Below are 23,529 nucleotides of genomic sequence, written 5' to 3'. Positions count from 1 at the left end.
GAGGTGTTAAAATCCCACCCTAATCCTCTCAACATAAAATTACCATCACAAAATGGAGGACAACCTCACATGGCCTATCCAAGTTGATACACACATTTTGGGGGGACATAATTCAATCCATGACATTATACCCTTTGGCCCACCCCCAAATCACATTCTTGCAAATGGAAAACATATTCATCCCATCACAAACCAAAACCAAATCCACTGCCGTCCAGTTGATTCTGACTCATAGCGACCCTATAGGACAGAGTAGAACTTCCCCATAGAGCTTCCAAGGAGCGCCTGGCAGATTCGTACTGCCAACCTTTCAGTTAGCAGCCATAGCACTTAACCACTACGCCACCAGGGTTTCCTCATCCCATCATAGCATAGAAAAAGTCTTAAATCAAGTCCAAGTCCAAAATTCAAAAATCCCTCTTCATCTGTGAAATCTAGGACACAAGTTATCTGCTTCCAAAGGTACAATGGCATAAAAGGCACAGGCTAGACATTTGCATTACAAACTGAAGAAACTTGAGGGAAAGAAGGCGTAACATGCACCAAGCGAGTCAGGAGAGCACATGCCATTAGCCCTCAAAGACATTGCAAACCAAGTGTTTCACTAATTAGGCGAAGCTTGCAAAATTGATTTTTCTAAGTGCAGAGACCAATCCTATGACAATGCTGTGAAATGTCACTGCATTATAAAGGCATGCAGCAGAAAATTCTGGAATGTAATGAATACGCCATTTTCATACCAAGGTGCTGCATATTCACTTAATTTTGTAGGATGTATCACAATGGATTTTTGTCAAAAAAATGATTTTTTCTTCTATTCAGATATTTTACAAATTTTTTGCCATCTGTATTCACCGATGACCTCTTCATAGGAAATGATCAGCATTAAAATGTCTTTCTAATACCCACTGGGAAGCACATGCTATAGCAACGAGTGCAATCCTGGAATCACACACTCAGATTCTAGGTGCCATAGAGAATATTGCTGAAGACCAGTCACAAAAAGGAGATCCCAGAACAGAAGCTTAAAACGTCGCCAACAAAATGGAAACACAGCCCATATATTTATGTTTGTTATGTATAATAATATATTGCATCATTTTCATTTGACGAGTCAATTCTCCAAGATTCAGAAGTAAATTTATAGACATGCATGGATCTCTACCAGCTATTAACAAGATATTTACATAAGAGAATATTTTGAAAACACAATAAAACAAATACTGCCAAATACTGATTATCAAGCAGTTTATTGTTGCAGAAGCATTAAAAGAAACAAGTAAATGACAGAAATGCTCCAGAAGTATTGAGTGCCAGGGATCAATTTCACACAACCATCCTCACTGACACACCTGAATCTTGCATGAAATGAAGGGTGAAGATGTATGAAGTTCCTTCTGATATTTTTTTCCTTCTTAATGTGAATATAACTGATGAAGAATTCCTGAAGGTACCCAATAAACCAGCACAGGCTTATCCTGACGAGGAAACCCTGGTGGCACAGTGGGTAAGTGCTACGAATGCTAACCAAGAGGACGGCAGTTCAAATCCACCAGGCGCTCCTTGGAAACTCTATCGGGCAGTTCTACTCTGTCCTATAGGGGCAGGATGAGTCAGAATCGACTCGACGGCAGTGGGTTTGGTTTTTATCCTGATGACTTAAGATAAACCTTTATGGAGAAGTGCTACAATTTCATTCTTACATTAGAATTAAGTTTAGAGATTCAAGACAAATTTTACTCATGTAGGCGTGTAAACCAAAAAACCAAACCCATTGCTGGTGAATGGATTTCAGCACATAGCAACGCTATAGGACAGAGTAGAATTGCCCCCATAGGGTTTCCATGGAGCAGCTAATGTATTCAAACTGCCAAGCTTTTGGTTAGCAGCTGAGTTCTTAACCACTGCACCACCAGTGCTCCGAATATACTCTGGCCCAGTAGTTCAAATGCAACAGCCGCTCCTTGAAAACCCTATGAGGCAGTTCTACTCTGACCTATAGGGTCATTATGCATCAGAATCGACTCCAACCCAACGGGTTTGTTCTGCTTACTGCCTCATCCCTATTTCATTTTCTCAGAGATAAGTTTCTGTGATAGTGTCAGATTCAGGAATGTGATTAAAAATGTCTCTTGTAGGGGTGGGGACAAGATGGCAGAATAGTCAGATGCTTTGTGTAGCCCCTCTTATAACAAAGACCCAGAGAAGTAAATCGATTATATATGACAATCTAGGAGCCCTGAACATCAAAGGTGAAGTTACAGAATTGGACTTAGTGGCAGGGGGAGGGGGATATGGTTCAGAAGCAGTGAGACGTTGACAGATCTGACCCGGCAGAAACCAGCACTCTGCAGGCTGGATTGAATAGCATGTGCGGTGACACAAGCAGTGACGCTCGGGACATGTTTTTCACATCAGAAGAGACCGAGTGGTAGAAAGTCTACACAAGCCCCCAGAACCAGTGAAAAGCGGTGCTAAGTTGGCAAAAGATAAGTACATGCATTTAAAATGCCACACAAATCAAAAATCATCCCCTTTGGGAAGAACATCTCTCCCATTTACCTGCTTCCTCCCTCTCTGTTTTTAGTCTTAGACCAGCTTTGGCTATTTCTGGGTCCCCTGGGCCAGAAGTAGGAACTATCACATGCCCTGGAGCAGGAACAAAGAACAAAAAATAATCTGCCAGCTTCCCTAAGCCAGGAACTCAGGGAAGGCACAGACATAAGGGGTCCAAAGACTCTGAGTGCCTTTCACCCTTGCATAGACCTGTGTGGGCCCATGTCAACAGCGTAGGCCCTCATTAGCACACTACAACAGGGTATATACCTGAAGCCTGTTTTCAACTGTATCAGCTATAAAGTGGAGTGGCAGGTTCGGGATATTTGACAATGTTCTGCCAATTAAACAGGGTCCTCACCTACCCACATCAGTGACCTGAGGGTTGGTGGCTCCACCCACGTCACCTAGCCACCCAATTCAGGAGTCCAAGAATAAGTGGTGAATCCCAGTCCTTACAACCAACAGCATTGGGTGCCCATGGTCTGGCTGCAAAACCCACACACCTATGTGCTCTAGGGGACAGGGACATGCTTTCCTCCCAGACACTCAGGGGCAGTCATTCCCCCCACAGTAGCCAGACACCTGTACCTACACCAATCAACCCTGTCTATGCAGGACTGTAGGTGAGAGCCTACACCACACACTTGGTGACCGACTACGTGGACAACTGAGCTGAATCCATACAAGAAAAGTAAAAGGGCTCCTAGGCTCACATACCTAGTAACAGCTCTGATCACCTGGTGACAGGATGTAAGAGCTTCAAAGGTGCCAATAATCAAACTAGCTCAACCAAGCAGCCTATTTGGGCATATTAAAATAAAACAAGAAACTAGGACACAATACAACAACAACAACAACAAAACCAAACCCAGTGCCATCAAGTAGGTTCCGACTCAGTATGCAAACATAAAATAAATGAATATAATAACTTATTGATGGCTCAGAGACAAGTGTAAACATCAAATAACATAAAGAGGCAGACCATGATGGATTCAGGAAGCTCCCAAAACAACAAATCAAGAAAACTTCCAAATGAAAAAAAATTCCAGGAATTACTGGAGGTAGAATTTAAAAGATTAATAGACCGAGCCCTTCAAGAGATCCAGGAGGAGATCAGGCAAAACGAAGAATAAGCCAAGGAACACACAGATAAAACAATAGAGGAACTTAAGAAAGTTACACAAGAGTATAATGACAAATGTAACAGGCTGCAAGAATCCATAGAAAGACAGCAAGCAAATCCAAAAGAGTAACAATAAAATTTCAGAATTAGACAACCCAATAGAAAATGAGAGGAGCAGAATTGAGGCACTGGAAGTCAGAATTAGTGAGACTGAAGATAAAGCTCTTGACGCCAACTTATTTGAGGAAAAATCAGATAAAGTAATTTTTTTAAATTGAAGAAACTCTAAGAATTATGTGGGACTCTATCAAGAGTGATTGGAACACTAGAATCGGGGCAGGGGGTGGAGGGATAACAGAAAACACAGTGAGAATTGTTGAAGACTTCTTGGCTAAAAACTTCGCTGATCTTGTGAAAGATAAGAAGATATCTATCCAAGATGCTTACTGAACCCCACCCAAGGTAGATGCCAAGATAAAGTCACCAGGACATATAATAATCTTGTTTGCCAAAACCAAATATAAAAAGAGAATTTTAAGAGTAGCTAGGGATAAACAAAAAGTCACCTATAAAGAAGGGTCAGTAAGACTAAGCTCTGACTACTCAGCAGAAACCATGCAGGCAAGAAGCACATATACAAAGCCCTGAAGGAAAAAAAAAAAAATTGCCTGCCAAGAACTATATATCCAGCAAAACTGTCTCTCAAATGTGACAGTGAAATTAGGACATTTCCAGATAAGCAGAAGTTTAGGGAATTTTTAAAAACCTAACCAATATAACAAGAAATAATAAAGGGAGTTCTCCAGTTAGAAAATCAATAACATCAGCTAACAACCCAAGACTAGAACACGGGACAGAACAACCAGATATCAACCCACGTAGGGATGTCACAAATAAATCAAAGCTAAAACACTGAAAATGTAGAAACAGACACATCGATCTGTAAAAGATGACAACAGTAAGAGAAAAAAGAGGGACTAAATAATGTAGTCATAGATCTTTCATATGGAGAGGAAGTCAAGACGATATAAAGAAATAAAAGATTGGTTTAAATTTAGAAAAACAGGTAAATGTTAAGGTAACCCAAAGGAAACTAACAATCCTACACATTAAAACAAGGAAAACATAAATTTTCGGCAAATACAAAAGCAACAACAAGGAAAAAGATGAAAGACTAAAAAGAAAAACGATTCAGCACAGAAAAAATTAATTAGCAGTAAATACAAAGGCAACAAAAATGAAGAGGATGAAAAGAAAATGCACAAAGAACAACGACTCAACAGAGAAAATTAAGTGGAATAAGGAAAATGTCAACAAGACATTCACAAAAAAGACGAAAATGACAGCACTAAACTCATAACTATGAATAATTACGATAAATGTAAATGGTTTAATTGCACCAATAAGGAGACAGAGAGTAGCAGAATGGATTAAAAAACATGATCCGTCTGTATGCAGACTGCAAGAGACACACCATAGACTCAAAGACATAAACAAACTAAATCTCAAAGAATGGAAATATATATATATATCAAGCAGACAACAATAAAAAATAAGAGTGGCAATATTAATCTCTGATAAAACAGGCTTTAAAGTAAAATCCGCCACAAAGGAAAAGGAAATACACTATATAATGATTAAAGGGTCAATATACCAGGAAGACAAAATCATAATAAATACTTACATACCCAATGACAGGGCTCCAAAATACATAAAACAAACTCAAACAGCATTGAAAAGAGAAATAGCTCCACAATAATAGTCGAAGACTTCAACATACCACTTCTGATGACAGACAGGATATCCATAAAGAAGCTCAATAAAGACACGGAAGATCTAAATACCACAATCAGCCAACTTGATCTCATAGACTTAAACATAACACTTCACCCAACGGTAGTCAAGTAAACTTTCTTTTCTAACGCTCATGGAGCATTCTTGAGAATAGACCACGTATTAGGCCACAAAGCAAGCATTAACAGAATCCAAGACATCAAAATATTACACAGCATGTTTCCTGACCATACAGCCATAAAAGTCAAAATGCTGTCGTTATCATACATTTTAATTTCTTACATATTTTAAACCCAATAAAGTCTATTCTTATTATGTTATGCAGTCAGTAATCCTCTATTTTTACCCATTTCATTAACTTTCATTCCTTCTTGCATCTTAAGCCTTTCACCCTATTTTCTTTCTGCTTGAAGAATACCTTTGGAATTTTCTTTAATGTGGGCATCCTGATGTTAACTTATCTAGGTTTTGTTTGTCTGAAAACAAAAGGTCTTTGCTCGTTCATGAAGGATGTTTTTCCTCAGCATAGAGTTCTGGGTTGCCATGGATTTTCTCTCTGTAATTTAAATATACCATCTTATTGTCTTACGGTTTTCACTATTTCTGTACAGAAGTCATCGGTCAGTTTCTTTGTTTGTCCTTTAAAGATAATCTTTTAGTAGTGTTCAATTATTTGCTTTTTGTGGGGTTTTTTGTCTTTAGCTTCAGCAGTCCTACTATGAATTTCTTTGTATTTACCCTACATGGGTCTTATAAGGAAACCCTGGTGGCGTAGGGATTAAGCGTTACGGCTGCTAAGCAAAAAAAAGGTCAGCAGTTCGAATCCACCAGGCGCTCCTTGGAAACTCTACGGGGCAGTTCTACTCTGTCCTATAGGGTCGCTTTGAGTCAGAATCAACTTGACAGCAGTGGCTTTGTTCTTTTTTTTTTTTTTTTTGGTTTGGGTTTTGTAAGTCTTCTAGAATCCGTGACTTGATATCTTTAAATCATTTGAGGAAAATTCTCAGCCATGATCTCAGTTTTTCTGCCTCATTCTTTTTCTTCCTTCTTAAAGTATTTTATGCTAGATATTCTCATTGTATTCTCTGTATCTTATTCCTTTTTATGTTATATATATTTTTCCTTTTGTCTATGCCTGTATTTTCTTCCAACATGTCTTCCAGTTCACTAAATCTCTCTTCAGCATTTGTAATCTGCTGTTATATACATACATTAAGATTTTAACTTCAGCTATAGTTTTCAGTTGACTTTCTAAGTTGATCTTTTTCGTAGTTTCTAGTTTTTTGCCAAATTTCTAAGTCTTGCCTTTATTTCTTTGAACATAATAGAGCTATTTCACTGTCTTTGTCTGATAGTTCAAATATCTAGTTTTTCTGTGGATCTCATTCTGTTATTTGTTGTTTCTACAAGTTTCACTCTTTTCTTTCTTTTTTTAAAAAATTGTTGATTATATTAGAGAGGCGAGGCCAAGATGGCAGAGTAGGGAGATGCTGCCAGTGATCCCTCTTACAAAAAAGACCCGAAAAAACAAGTGAAGCGATTATATTTATGACAAGCTAGGAGCCCTGAACATCAAAGGCAAAGTTAGAAAATGGACTCAACGGCAGGGGGAGGGAGAGACTATTTGGAAGTGGAGAGGAGTTACTGGACCTGAATAGCCAGGAACCCTCAGGCACCATTCCCTGGAGCGACTGCAGTGGGGCTGGCAGTAGTGTTCCAGAGGCGCTTCGCTCAGGGAAAGACAGCAAGTTGCACAGACTACTCACACCTCCAGAACAAGAGAAGAATGGCACTCTCAGCAAAAGCTAATTACTTGTGTTTATTTTACCACGCCCCCAACCCCCAAGCTGGTTTCAGTGGCTGTCAACTTCCCTGGGCCTGAGATAGGCCCCGGTACCACTCTGAGCCATTCTTCCGTCCTTGAAGAAGGTATAAGTTCACAACTGAGGGAAAGATAATCTGCTAGCTCAATTAAGCTGAGGAGCTCAGGACACAAGCAGCTCTTGTTCAGGCACAAACGGTCCATGGGCTTTGAATACCTTTCACCCCAGCATGGACCTGTGTGGGCCCATTTCAGGAGAATAGGCCCTTGTTGCCAGACTGCAACTGTTTCAGCTGGACGGTGGAAAGATGGGTGTTTGATGTTTGACACTGCTTTGCCTATTAAACAGGGTCTTCACCTACCCACATCAGGGGCCTAAGGACTGGTGGCTCCACCCACAATACCTAGCCACCTGTGACAGGGCTCCAAGGATAAGTAGTACCTCCCAGAACTTACAACCAAAAGCATTGGGTACCCATCGCCCTTCTGCAGAACCCACCCGTGTGCTCTACAGAACAGGGATGTGCTTTCCTCACAGACACTCAGAGGACAGCTGTCAGACCCCTGCCTTGATCAGAGTCTGACCCCCTACTGCAGCCAGATACTTCCGTCTACATCACTAACCCCTGCCCCTCTAAGACTGTAGGGCAGAGCCTGTACCACACACTTTATGACCAACTACCTGGGCACCTGAGTTGAATGCATACAAGAAAAATAAATGAACTCCTAGGCTCATATGCCTGGTAACAGTGCTAGCCATCTGGTGATAGTACATTAGAGCTTCAAAGGTGAAAATAATCAACCTAACGCACTCAAGCAGCTTATCTGGGTATACCAAAACTAAACAAAGGAAGAAGCTAGGATACAAAAAGCAAGCATAAAATAAACTAATACAATAACTTATAGATGGCTCAGAGACAACAGTCAACATCAAATCACATAAAGAGGCAGACGCGGGGGCAGGACCAAGATGGCTGACTAGGTAGAAGCTTCCGCTTATCCCTCTTGAAACAAAGACTTGAAAAAACAAGTGAATTAATTACATAAAGGACAATCTACAAACCCTGACCATCAAACACAGAACTAAGGAGTTGACCTGAGTGACAGGGGAGTGAAAAGCCACACTGCAGCAACGACCGCTTCCGGAGCCAGTGTCCCACACCACAGCCTTGAGCCCTACCGGTTTCCTGGTGTCAGAGTGGTGGGACTGATTGTGGCTTACTGAGACAGGGAAGCACGGATGTAGGCCTAACCTCAGGACCAACCTCAGAGGGGACCCAGGCAGCACACGCAGGCTCCACACAGACGCGGCTGGCAGGGAAATGAAAAACCACGGGGAAGCAGCAACTGGTTTTGGAGCCTGGAGTGCAGCGCCCCAGAAAGGAAACCTTGGTGCTGGGTGTTGGACTAAGTGTGGGGGAGCTGATTGTGGCTTCCTGAGATGGTGTGAGCATGGACGCAACCCTAACCCTCTGGGACAGTCTCAGCAGGGATACAGCCAGCACACGCAAGCTACACAACGCTCTGGAACCTCAGAAAAAACAGTCCTCACCAAACAACATAAGTAACTTTGTATATTTTGCCAGGCTACTCTCTTCTATATATCTGATTCCACCCCTCATTGCCCCAGCCAGCTTCGTTAAGACTGGAATTCCCTGTGCCAGAGAGTGAAGTGCACTGCTCGATTTTTTTTCTTCTTTCTTTTCTAACCCATTCTCCTGGCCTGAGAAAAGTACCATTTAACAATCAAAGAAAAAATCCTTCCCTGACTTCCCTAAACTGCAATTGACAATACAGAATCAGCTCCATCCAGGCATTAAGAGACCCATAGTCTTTGGCTTTCACCCTACAGGTAACTAGGTGGCTATTACAATGCAAAGGCAATTCTGATAGAGATCTGACCATAATTGTTTTAGCTCAGCAGTGGAAAGGCAAGTTTTGGAGGTCAGATACCTCTGTACCTATTAAACAGAGCCCTCACTGGTCCACACCAGCGAAAAGAAGGCTGAAACTCCACCCACACCACCTAGCCACCTGCTAGAGGGGTCTGAGAATAGTGACGTCTACCCAAGTATTGGGTGCCTAAGATACAGCTGCAGAGCTCACCCACCAGAGCACTCTAGAGAATAGAGCCACACCTACCTCACTGACACTTGAAGGAAGGCTGTCAGCATCCTGCCCTCCTCGAAATGTGACCCCCTGCCACTAATAGAAACTGGCACATACAACCATCACCACTACTCCTCTAAGATAATAGGTGAGAGCCTACACCACACACTAGGTGACCAGCTATCAGGACACCTGAGCTGATTCTATTCAAGAATAGTGAATGGGCTCATACACTTATATACCTGGTAACAGCTCAGGCAAGCTGGTAATAGGACGTAAGTGATTCAAAAGCTACAGCAATCACGATACCACAATCTAGTAGCCCATGTGGGTGTATTGTAACAAAACAAAACAACAAGACTCAGTGAGCAAATACAAAAGAAAATATTACAAAATCTTATAGATGGCTCAGAGACAGCAGTCGACATCAAATCACATGAAGAAGCAGACCATGACTGCTTCTACAAACCCCCAAATCAAAGAATCAAAATCATTCCCGGATGTAGATACATTCCTAGAATTGCCAAATGTAGAATAAAAAAAAAATTGTATACACAATGCTTCAAGACATCAGGAATGACCTCACAAATGAAATAAGGCAATCTACAAAAAAACCAAGGTATACACGGATAAAGCAGTTGAAGAAATCCAAAAGATCATTCAAGAACATAGTGAAAAAATTAATAAGCTGTAAGAATCCATAGAGAGATAGCATTCAGAAATCCAAAAGATTAACAATAAAGTCACAGAATCAGACAACTCAATAGGAAGTCAGAGGAGCAGACTCGAGGAACTGGAATGCAGAGTGGGGGAGCTGGAAGATAAGACAACTGACACAAATATAGTTGAAGAAAAATCAGATAATAGAATTTAAAACTATGAAGAAACCCTAAGAATCATGGGGGACTCTATCAAGAATAATTTGCGTGTGACTGGAGTTCCAGACAGGGAGGGGTAACAGAAAATACAGAGAGAATAGTGGAAGATCTGATGGCAGAAAAATTCCCTGGCATCGTGAAAGATGAAAAGGTATCTACCCAAGATGCTTCTCGAACCTCATACAAGATAGATCCCAAAAGAAAATCACCAAGACATATCATCAAACCTGCCAAAACCAAAGATAACGAGAAAATTTTAAAAGCACCCAAGGATAAACGAAAAGTTACCTACAAAGGAGAATCAATAAGTTTGCACTACTCGGCAGAAACCATGCAGCCAAGAAGGCAATGGGATGACATATATAGAGCACTCAAAGAGGAAAAACTGTCAGCCAAGAATCATATATCCAGCAAAACTCTAAAACATGAAGGTGAAATTAAGATATTTACAGATAAACGCAAGCTTAGAGAATTTGCAAAAACCAAACCAAAACTGCAAGAATTACTAAAGGAAATTCTTTGGTCAGAAAATCAATAATATCAGATACCAATACAAGGTCACAGAACAAAACATCCTAATATCAACTCAGATAGGGAAATCACAAAAACAAAATAAGATTAATTAAAAAAAAAATTACTCAAAACAGGGAATCATTGATGTCATTATGTAAAAGATTACAACAGTCAAAAAAGAGGGACTAAATACAGGAGGCATAGATCTTACATGTGCAGAGGAAACCAAGGTGATATGGGGTGAAACAAGTTAGGTTTTTACTTAGTCAAACTGGGGTAAATATTAAGGTAACCACAATGAGGTCTAACAATTCCATACTTCAAAATAAAAACCAAGATAAACATAACGACTCAGCAAAATAAATTCAACTACTATAAAAGGGAGGAACACACATTCTACAAAGAAAACTCAACACAAAAAAGTAAATGGAAAAATGAAATTGTCAAAAACAGGCAACAAAATGACAGCACTAAACTCATACTTACCTATAATTACACTTAATGTAAATGGACTAAATTCACCAATAAAGAGACAGAAAGTTGCAGACTGGATAAAAAAACACGATCAGTCTGTATGCTGCATAAAAGAGACACACCTTAGACTTAGAGACACAAATAAACTAAAACTGAAAGGACGGATAAAAATATATCAAGCAAACAACAATCAAAAAAGAGCAGGAGAGGCAATATTAATTTCCAACAAAACAGACTTTAAAGTTAAATCCACCACAAAGGATAAAGAAGGACACTACGTAATGATTAAAGGGACAATTTACCAGGAAGATACAACCATATTAAATATTTATGCACCCAATGATAGAGCCGCAACATTCATAAAACAAACGTTAACAGAATTAAAAAGTGAGATAGACACCTCCACAATTATGGTAGGAGACTTCAACACAACACTCTCGGTGAAGGGTAGGAAATGCAGTCAGAAGCTCAATAGAGACACAGAAGATCTAATTGTTACAATTAAACAACTTCACTTCATAGACTTATACAGAACACTCCACCCAACAGCTGCAAAGTATAATTTTTTTTTTAGTGCACATGAAACATTCTCTAGAATAGATCACATATTAGGTCATAAAACAAGCCTTTGCAGAATGCAAAACACTGAAATATTACAAAACATCTTCTCTGAACAAAAGACCGTAAAAGTAAAAATCAATAACAGAAAAACCAGGGAAAAGAAATCAAATGCTTGGAAACTGCACAATACCCTGCTCAAAAAAGACTGGGTTATGGAAGACCTTAAGGAGGGAATAAAGAAATTCACAGAATTCAACGAGACTGAAAACGCTTCCTATGAAAACCTTTGGGACACGGTGAAAGCAGTGCTCAGAGGTCAATTTATATCAATAAAGGCACACATATTAAAGAAGAGCCAAAATGAAAGAACCGTTCCTACAACTTGAACAAAGAGAAAGAGAGCAACAAAAGAAACTGTCAGGCACCAGAAGAAAGCAAAAAATAAAAAGTACAGCAAAATTAAATGAATTAGAGAACAGAAAAACAATTGAAAGAGTTAACAAGGCCAAAAACTGCTTCTTTGAAAAAAATTAACAAAATTGATAAAACACTGGCCAGACTGACTAAAGAAATACAGGAAAAGAAACCAATAACCCGAATAAAAAATGGGATGGGCCATATCACAACACATGCAACTGAAATTAAAACAATCATATCAAATTACTACAAAAAATTGTACTCTAACAAATTTGAAAACCTAGAAAAAATGGATGAATTCCTAGAAACACACTGCCTACCTAAACTAACACACACTGAAGTAGAACAACTAAATAGACCGATAACAAAAAAAGAGATTGAAAATGTAATCAAAACACTCCCAACAAAAAAAAGCCCTGGACCTGACGGCTTCACTGCAAAGTTCTACCAAACTTTCAGGGAAGACTTACCACTACTACCGAAGGTATTTCAAAGCATGGAAAAGGACGGAATACTACCTAACTCCTTCTCTGAAGCCAGCATAACCCTGATACCAAAACCAGCTAAAGACAACACAAAAAAAGAAAATTACAGACCTATATCCCTCATGAACATAGATGCAAAAATCCTCAACAAAATTCTAGCCAATAGAATTCAACAACGTATCAAAAAAATAATCCACCATTATCAAGTGGGATTTATACCAGGTATGCAAGGTTGATTCAATATTAGAAAAACAATTAATGTAATCCACCACATAAAAAAGACAAGAACCAAATAATTTTATCAATTGATACAGAAAAGGCATTTGACAAAGTCCAACACCCACTCATGATAAAAACTCTCAGCAAAATAGGAATAGAAGGAAAATTCCTCAACATAATAAAGGGTATTAGTACAAAGCCAATACCCAACATCATCCTAAATGGAGAGAGCCTGAAAGCATTTCCCTTGAGAAGGGGAAACAGACCAGAATCCCCTTTATCACAGCTCTTATTCAACCTTGTGCTAGAGGTCCTAGCCAGAGCAACTGGGCTAGACAAAGAAATAAAGGGCATCCAGATTGGTAAGGAAAAAGTAAAATTATTTCTATTTTCCAACGACATTATCTTATACACAGAAAATCCTAAGGAATCCTCAAGAAAATTATTAAAATAGAAGGGTTCAGCAGAGTTTCAGGTTACAGTATAAACGTACAAAATCAGTTGATTCCTCTATATCAACAAAAAGAACATTGAAGAGGAAATCATCAAATGAATACCATTCAGAGCAGCCCCCAAGAAGATAAAATACTTAGGAATAAACCTCACCAAAAACTAAAACCGCTATACCAAGAAAACTACAAGGTACTACTGCAAAAAAACAAAAGGAACCTACGTAATTGGAAAAACATACCTTGCTCATGGATAGGAAGACAACATTGTAAAATTGTCCATTCTACTAAAAGCCATCTATAGATACAATGCACTTCCGATCCAAATTCCAATGACATTTTTTAAAAAGATGGAGAAACAAATCACCAACTTCATATGGAAGGGAAAAAAGTCGTGGATAAGTAAAGCATTACTAAAAAAGAACAAAGTGAGAGGACTCACTCTGCCTGATATTAGAACCAATTATACCGCCACAGTAGTCAAAACAGCCTGATACTGGTACAACAACAGACACATAGACCAATGGAACAGAATTGAGAATCCAGATATAAATCCATCCACATATGAGCAGCTGATATTTGACAAAGGCCCAGTGTCAGTTAATTGGGGAGAAGATAGTCTTTTTAACAAAAGGTGCTGGCGTACCTGTATATCCATCTGCAAAAAATGAAACAGGACCCATACCACACACCATGCACAAAAACTAACTCCAAATGGATCAAAGACCTAAACATAAAATCTAAAACGATAAAGATCATGGAAGAAAAAATAGGGACAACATTAGGAGACCTAATACATGGCATAAACAGAATACAAAACATTACTAAAAATGACGAAGAGAAACCAGATAACTGGGAGCTTCTAAAAATCAAACACCTATGCTCATCTAAAGACTTCACCAAAAGAGTAAAAAGACCACCTACAGACTGGGAAAAAGTTTTCAGCTAAGACATCTCCGCCCGGCACCTGATCTCTAAAATCTACATGACTCTGCTAAAACTCAACCACAAAAAGACAAACAACCCAATTAAAAAATGGGCAAAGGATATGAACAGGCACTTCACTAAAGAAGACATTCAGGCAGCTAACAGATACATGAGGAAATGCTCTTGATCATTAGCCATTAGAGAAATGCAAATCAAAACTACAATGAGATTCCATCTCACTCCAACAAGGCTGGCATTAATCCAAAACACAGAAAATAATAAATGTTGGAGAGGCTGTGGAGAGACTGGAACACTTATACTCTGCTGGTGGGAATGTAAAATGGTATACAACCACTTTGGAAATCAATTTGCCGCTTCCTTAAAAAGCTAGAAATAGAACTACCATACAACCCAGCAATCCCACTCCTCGGAATATATCCTAGAGAAATAAGAGCCTTTACACAAATAGATATATGCACATCTATGTTTACTGCAGCACTGTTTACAACAGCAAAAAGATGGAACCAACCAAGGTGCCCATCAATGGATGAATGGATAAATAAATTATGGTATATTCACACAATGGAATACTACACATCGATAAAGAACAGTGACGAATCTGTGAACTACTTCATAACATGGAGAAACCTGGAAGGCATTATGCTGAGTGAAATTAGTTGCAAAAGGTCAAATAGTGTATAAGACCACTATTATAAGATCTTGAGAAATAGTTTAAACTGAGAAGAACATATTCCTTTGTTGTTATGAGAGGGGGGAGGGAGGGGGGTAGGAGAGGGGTATTTACTAAAGAGATAGACAAGAACTACTATGGGTGAATGGAAGGACAACACTCAACACAGTGGAGGTCAGCACAACTGGACTAAACCAAAGCAGTTTCCTAAATAAACTGAACGCTTCAAGGTCCGCAAAGCAGGGGCACATGTTTGGGAACCATGTTTTCAGGGGATATCTAAGTCAACAGGCATAATAAAATCTACTAAGAAAACATTCTGCATCCCACTTTGAAATGTGGCGTCTCGGGTCTTAAATGCTAACAAGCGGCCATCTCAGATGCATCAATGATTCTCAACCCACCTGGATCAAGGGAGAATGCAGAACACCAAGAACATAAGATAATAACGAGCCCAAGAGACAGAAAGGACTACATGAACTAGAGACTACATCATCCTGAGACCAGAAGAACTAGATAGTGCCGGGCCACAACCAATGACTGCCCTGACAGGGAACATAACAGAGATCCCTTGAGGGAGCAGGAGAACAGTGGGATGCAGACCCCAAATTCTCATAAAAAGACCAGACTTAATGGTCTGACTGAGACTGGAAGGACTCTAGTGATCATGGCCCCCACACCTTCCGTTTACCCACTACGGGAACCATCCCCAAAGCCAGTTCATCAGACATGGATTGGACTAGACAATGGGTTGGAGAGGGATGCTGGTGAGGCGTGAGCTACTTGGTTTGGGTGGACACTTGAGACAATGTTGGTATCTCCTGCCTGGAAGGGAGATGGGTGGATAGAGGGGCTTAGAAACTGGCAAAATGGTCACAAAAAGAAAGAGTGGAAGGAGGGAGTGGGCTCTCCCATTGGGGGGAAAGTAATTGGGAATATGTAAGAAGTTGTGTATAAGTTTTCATGTGAGAGACTGGCTTGATTTGTAAACTTTCACGTAAAACACAACAAAAAATATTGAAATAAAAAAAAAGCTGACCCATGATTGCTTCAACAAGCTCTCAGAACAAAGACTCAAGGAATCTTCTGGATGAAGGTGCAATCCTGGAATTACCAGATGCAGAATACAAAAGATTAATATACAGAACTCTTAAAGACATCAGGAAGGAAATGAGGCAAAATGCAGAACAAGCCATGGAACACACAGATAAAGCAGCTGAAGAAATTAAAAAGGTTACTCAAGAATATAATTAAAAATTTAATAGGCTGCAAGAAACCATACAGAGACTGCAATCAGAGATTCAGAAGATAAACAATAAAATTACAGAGATAGAAAACTCAACAGAAAGTAAGAAGAGCACAATTGAAGAACTGGAAGGCAGAATAACTGAGATTGAAGATAAAACACTTGGGACCAATATATTTGAAGAGAAACCAGATAAAAGAAATTAAAAAATGAAGAAATCCAAAGAATCATGTGGGACTTTATCAAGAGAAATAACTATGAGTGATTGGAGTACCAGAACAGGGAGGGCTAACAGAAAATACAGAGGGAACTGTTGAAGATTTGTTGGCAGAAAACTTCCCTGATATCATGAAAGATGCTCATCGAATTCCACATACGGTAGATCTCAAAAGAAAGTGACCAAGACATATAACAATCAAACTTGCCAAAATCAAATATAAAGAGAATTTTAAGAGAGGCTAGGGATAAAAGAAGTCACCAACAAAGGAAAGTAAATAATAATAAACTTGGACTACTCAGCAGAAATCATGGAGGCAAGAAGGCAATGGGATGACTTACATAAAATATTGAAGGAAAAAAATTGCCAGCCAGGAATCAAACCATAACCCTGGCCCTCTGGCCCTCTGGCCTTAGCCCTCTAACTCTAGCCCCTAAGCCCTGAGCCCCAAAGCCCCTAAGACCCAAAGCCCTTAGGTCCTAACCACCAAGACCCTGAACTCTAGCCCTAACCCAAACCGTAACCATATACCCTAAACCCTACAATCTAAACACCTACACCACAAAACACTACACACAAAAACCATACACACTAAACCCTATACTCTAAGCCCAAAACCCTAAACCCAAACTTCAAGCCCCAAAGCCCAAACCCAAAACCTAACCGTAAGCCCTAAACCCTAACACCTAACCCTAAACCCTAACCACCCTAACCCTAACAACCCTAACCCTAACGACCCTAACCCTAACTACTCTAGCCCTAACCCTCGAACCCTAACCCTCTAATGCTAACCTGAAACCCTAACCCAAAACCCTAACCCTCTAACTCTAACCCTCTAACCCTAACCCTCTAACCCCAACCCCCAAACCCAACCCCAAACACTAAACCTCAAATCCCTAGCCCTAAACCTAAGAATGAGCCTAAGCCTAACCCTAACACAACCCTAAACCCTAAACCATAACACTTAAAACCCTAACACGTGAAACCCTAACACCCTTAGCCCTAACACATTTAACCCTAACATCCTAAATGCCAAAACCCTAAACACTAACACCCTTGACCCCAACCACTAACCCCTAAACCCTAACTTAAAGCCTAAGTCATCTAACCCTCTAACCCTAATACCCTAACTCTAAACCCTAAAACCTACACCCTAACCCCAGCCCCCAGCCCTAACCCTCACTCTAAGCCTTAAACCCTAAACCCTAAGGCCTAAACCCTAGGCTCTAAGCCCTAAGCCCTAAACCCTAAGTCCTAAAACCCTAGACTCTAAGCCCTAAGCCCTAAACCTAACCCTCTAACCCTAAACCCTAAAACCTTACCCCAAACCCATCCCAAACCCCTAAACCTGAACCCCTAAACCCTAGCCCTAACCAGTAACCCTAAATCTCTAAACTATACCCCTAACCCTCTAACCCTAACCCTCTAACCCTAACCACAACACCAACCCCAACCTCTGAACCCCCAAACCCTAACCCCCAACCCTAAGCCTCTGAACCCTAAGCCTAAACCCTCTAACCCTAAACCCTAACCTTCACCCCCTCACACCCTCACCTTCTCACTCCCTCACTCTATAATCTTCTCAACCTCTAACCCCCTCACCCTCTAACCCCTCACCCTGACTCCCTCAATCTCTAACCCCCAAACTCTAAACCCCAACCCTCTAACACCCACCCTCTAACCCCAACCCACAAATCCCAAACAAACCCAACCCCAAGCCTAAACCTAAATCCCTAAAGCCTAACCCAAACCCTAATGACTAAACCACAAAACCTTAAACCCCCAAAACCCTAAACCCCAAACTGCAACCCCTAACACCTAACCTGTAACTCCAAACTCTAACCTCAAACCCTAAACCTAACACCTAACCCCAACCCAAAAACCCTAACCAAAAAACCCAACCCTAAACTCTAACCCCCAAACCCCAACCCCTAACCCAAACCCTAAGGACTCTAACTCTAACAACCCTAACCCTAACATCCCTAAGCCCAAACCCTAACCCTTTTTGTTAGCAGCCATAGCACTTAACCACTAGCCACCAGGGTTTCCATGAGCAGTCACAGGAATAGACACATGCACACCCGTGTTCACTGCAACATTATTCACAGTAGCAAAAAGATGGGAACAACCTAAGTGCTCATCCACAGAGGAACGGATAAACAAACTACGGTACATACACACAGTGGAACACTACACGACAATAAAGACCAATGATGAATCTCCGAAACATCTCACACCATGGATGAATCTGGAGCGCATCATACTAAGTCAATCACAAAACGACATATACAGTACGTGACCACTATCATGAAAACATTTACGCACAGAAACAATCTTTGATGTTCACCAGGGAGACGAAGAGTGGGTAGAGAAAAGCCAACTAAACAATAACCAAAAAAACCAAACCCACTGCCGTCGAGTTGATTCCAGCTCATAGCGACCCTATAGGACAGATTAGAACTGCCCCATAGAGTTTCCATGGAGCGCCTGGTGGATTTGAACTGCAGACCTTTGGTTAGCACCGGTGGCTCTTAACCACTACGCCATCAGGGTTTCCAACCAAACGACACATATGTGGTAACTCTGGTGAAGGAAGAGACGGTACACAAGACTGGGAATCAACCTCAGCCTCACTCTAACCCTAACCCTAAACCACTTGTGCCCGAGCCTAGTAACCCCAGCCCTAACCCCAACCCCCAACCACCTAAAACCTATACCCCTAAACCTGACTCCCAAACCTCTAACCCCCAAACCTGGACCCCTAGCACCAAACCCTAACCCCTAACCCTAATCCTCCAACCCTTCTGCATCTCTGGGCCTCTCGACTCTCCGTCTATTTTCTACCTCCAAATCGTACTAACACTCAGTGGAATTTTGAAGTTTGAGCTGTGCTTTGCTTCTTGTTGTCTCCACCGGTCCCATCAAGGCACTGCATCATTTCTTTGCTCTGCTTCACTATTCAGTTCCAAAACCATGGCTTAGAATCGCCTGTCACTGAACTTCAGCGATTCGGTGCAAGGCCGCGAGAGGGCGTGCGCACCGCCGGTTCTGTTCTGCCCACCAGGCCCTCCGAGCATGGGAACCTCCTGGACCTAAGCCGGGACGACCTGGGTACCGCTCCAGTGGCGACAGCAGAAGCTTTTCTTCCCGAGGGACCCAACGCCCCAGGGCGCTCTCTCAATACTCCCATTAATGCTGTTATTATCCTAACCCACTCCTTCTGCGAGACCTAGTGGGCCCTTGACCAGGCCCAGCCTTCACGACCTGCACCCCCCTGCCGTGGTCACGTACAGGAACCTGCAGGGCCGCGCCCTCCCCGCCCAAGCTCTGCCCCTCCACACCCTGATGCCCTGCAGGCCTCTACTAGGTCCCCGCCCAGAGGAGAGTTGTCGCCCTGCACGGGGTGGGGGGACACGAGTGAACATCCGGAAACCACCCCCCAAGCATGAAGCCGACTGCCCGTATTGAGACCATGTGAGCAGGGCTGCCCCGCCGACTGGAGCCTGCAGGACATCACTCACGTTTGTCAGCTTCTCACTGCCCTCTGGGCTCAGGGTCCCAGAGCAGCCAATCCCCCCGGGGCGGGGGGGGGCAGTCCGTCCGCAGGGGCTGGAAGATCGGGTTGGCGCCCATGGCCGGAGCGCTTAAAACCCTTATAAACCCTTATAAACCCTCATAAACGGCCAGCTCCAGACCTTCAAATGTCAGCCCGAGAGACACCTAATCTCCTCCAACCTAAAAAAAAAAAAAAAAAAAACACGCTGCCGTGGAGTCAATTCTGACTCACAGCGACCCTATAGGACAGAGTAGAACTGCCCCACAGAGTTTCCAAGGAGCGCCTGGTGGATTCAAATGGCCAATCTTTTGGCTAGCAGCCTTAGCACTTAACCACTACGCCACCAGGGTAACCCACTGAACCCACTGCCACCAGGGTAGAGGCTCCAAATCCCGCCAGTGTGAGGAACCCTCAAATCCCCTCAGCACCAGAGATCGCGTCCACAGCGACCGGTACACAGCGCCGCACAAATGTTTAAGTTAACAAACAACATGGTTGCTCAGGACCCCTTCCTGCTACCCCCACCCCCGCCTCCCAGAGGGGGAGCGGGACCCGGCATCCACACTGTTAACAGACACTGAATCGCTGCTGCTTCCACAAGGAGTAGGATCCCCACGCTGCTCCACAGATTCCGAGGACCCCTTCCTTTCCAGGTGGGGCCGGGGCCGCGCCGACGCCCCAGCCCCGAGAGTAGACCAGCCGGCGCGGGCGCGGGCGCGGGGTGCCTCAGCCTCCCAGGCACAGCGCCCAAAACAATAAGGGGCAGCATGGCCTTGGGCGGGGGATCCCTCTCTCCCCTGTCCCTGGCACCCTACGGAGTCTGGTGGGGGTGGGAGGACGAATGGGGGCGAGTGCCCCGCCCTCAGCCTGGAATCTCACCCCCCCCCGGGCGAACTCTGGGCCTTGGTTTCCCCCCTGGCACAGGGAGCAGGTGGGGGGCGGGGGGGGGCAGGCGCCCATCCCCCAGCTTGGCCCGCAAACCCGCCCCGGGCAGAGTAGGGACCTTGGCGCAGCCCTGGACACAGCCTTTCTCCCCAAGCCCTTCAAGCCCCCAGGCCCGAGGGCACTCCGCAGCTGGATCCCGCGGCTGGACCCCCCCCCCCGCAAATCCATGGGGATGTAAATTCCCAGACCAGCTGAGTCTCCCGGGCCAGAGGCTCCCTCTCTCCCTCTCGCAGCCCCTAGAGTGGCTGCGTCCGCCCGCCCCCGCGCCGCATCCGCCCCTGGGGATCACTCGGGACGGGGTACGCCGGAGGGGGCGATGCGAGCTGCTAACCCAACGTCCGGACTCCCCAACCTCTGGAGCCCACGGGATGCTGGCACTGGGACCCGCCCTCCTGGCGCCTTCCCTCCACACCTTCGAGGGGCCGGGCTTGTTCAGTCTGGGAGCGGGTCCCTCCACCCAGCTGCCGGAGTTTCCTACCTTTCAGAAACCACGGCACAGAAAGCAGCACGAACACCGTCCGCTGTAAGGCGCGCCATCGGGCCGGGGCCCCTCACCGCCCGTCCCAGCGCTTCTGTGAGTAACTGGCTGGACGGCGAGGAACATGGCTGCTGGCCCCGCCCAGCGGCCTGGGTGTGGGGCGGGCGTGGGGGGGTTGGGCCTCCAGAGGGGAGGGTGGGGTCTAGAAGCAAGGACAACGCCAAGGTGTGCGGGGTGAGGAGACGGGAGACGTCAGGAGAGGGCCCTCTCCCGCGCAGAGTTAAGTATTGGAGGTGCAACGGTTAAGTGCTTGGCTAACTGAAAGGTGGGCCGTTGTAACCCACCAGCTCAGAGGTTGAAAAGATCTGGAGATGGGCTCCCATAAAGATTCTAACCAAACAAAATCCAAACCAGTTGCTGTTGAATCAATTCCAACTCATAGTGACCCTATAGGGCAGAGCAGAACTGCCCCATAGGGTTTCTAAGACTGTAAGTCTTTACAGAAGCAGACTGCCATGTCTTTCTGCAAATAACCAACTGGTGGATTCGAACTGTCCACCCTTTGGTTAGCAGCCGAGCTCTTAACCACGGTGCCAGCAGGGCTGCGCCATAAAGACTGCAACCTAGGAAACCTTGTGAGGCAGTTCTAAGCTGTCGTACAGGGTTGATATGAGTCAGAATCTCTTGATGGCACACAACCATGATTGTACTAAGAAAAATTCCTCCAAGCAGCTGTCTACATGACCCCTGAAGCACACATGCATGCACGCTATCAAAGCAGTGCGGCCAAAGACAGGAAATTGGAATAGAGACATTATAGAGTGGACAGTGAAAAGTGATTTCTGAGGGGCATGAAGCTCAAGCAGAGGAGGTAGCATACAACTAAATGCCCTTCTCCTTCTATTGTTCAATGGTCTTGAGAAAGAATGTGTCCCAGGAATTAACTGTAGCCCAGGATAACTTGAAGACAGCAAATACAGAGGACCAGTCAGGATGCTTCTGCAGTGGTCAGGGTGAGGAGTGATGGTGGTAGTGCAGGTGGGAACGGTGGGCAGGCTTGAGGTGTACTTTGGAGCTTGAGCTGCCAAGAATTGCTGGTGGATCAGACGTATGGGATGAGGGGAATGGAGAATCAAAGGTGACTTCTAGAATTCAGGCTACCATGAGAGCATGGTCACCAGAGCCATTCTCTACCATGTGGAAAACCATGGAGGAACAAACTTGAGAAAATGACCAAAAGATTTTTTCTGGACATGTTAGATTTGGATGTCTGAGGTCATCCAAGTGTGGAGAACAGTTCCCAGCTGTGGATACCACTCTGAGGTAGAGTAGTTTTCCAGGTTCTAAGAATTTGGAGATCATCAGCCTATAGCTGATTTGAAAGCCACTGGTGGTGCGATGATTATGCATTTGGGTGCTACCAAAAGGTCTGCAGTTTGAATCTACCAGTCGCTCCTTGGAAACCCTGTGGGGAAGCTCTACTCTGTCCTATAGGGTCCCTATGAGTCAGAATCCACTCGATAGCGACTTTGTTTTGTTTTAATACTAAGCTCAGAAAAGTTGTGTGTCAGGGTTGTATTTTTTCACAATACTTATTCAGGCAGTTCGAATCTACCAGCCACTCCTTGGAAGCCCTGTGGGTCAATTCTACTCTGTCCTTTAGGGTCGCTATGAGATAGAATCGACTCAACAGCAGTGAATTTAGTCTTAGAGGAGCTCTTTGTCTGTCAAAGCTGAGAGTTTTACTTCATACTTTTTAAAACTGCCATGTCTCATGTTACGTGGCTACCCTTACAGGAGCATTTTTGGTGCTAACTTGACTTGTCCTTGATGAAGGGCTCTGTATTCATTTTCTAGGGCTGCCATAGTAAATTACCAAAAACTCAGTGTCTTTAAAAAAACATATAATCCATACAGTCCAAGAAGCTGTATTATATGAAAAGAAGGGGCATCAGGATTAGAGGAAGACTCATTAACAGCCTAGACATGCAGATGACACAACCTTGCTTACTGAAAATGAAGAAGACTTGAAGCGCTTGCTGATGAGGATCAAAGACTTCAGCCTT

At 43.2% G+C, this 23,529-nt stretch overlaps 2 long non-coding RNA genes across 12 annotated transcripts in view; both read right to left on the bottom strand.

Moving 5' to 3' along the window:
- The window catches only part of LOC135230106 (uncharacterized), a 53,643-nt gene extending 32,123 nt beyond the window's left edge, over positions 1–21,520 (bottom strand). The window contains exon 1 of the long non-coding RNA XR_010320757.1: positions 21,464–21,520. This is a non-coding gene — a long non-coding RNA (uncharacterized LOC135230106). The remainder of the gene's footprint in view (positions 1–21,463) is intronic.
- The window catches only part of LOC135230104 (uncharacterized), a 617,741-nt gene that overhangs the window by 427,842 nt on the left and 166,370 nt on the right, over positions 1–23,529 (bottom strand). The window lies entirely within an intron of this gene.

Source organism: Loxodonta africana, unplaced genomic scaffold, assembly GCF_030014295.1.
Source record: "Loxodonta africana isolate mLoxAfr1 unplaced genomic scaffold, mLoxAfr1.hap2 scaffold_76, whole genome shotgun sequence".
NCBI classification, from domain to species: Eukaryota; Metazoa; Chordata; class Mammalia; order Proboscidea; family Elephantidae; genus Loxodonta; species Loxodonta africana.
Note: the sequence above shows the minus strand (reverse complement) of the source record. Positions and strands in the feature narration are given on the sequence as shown.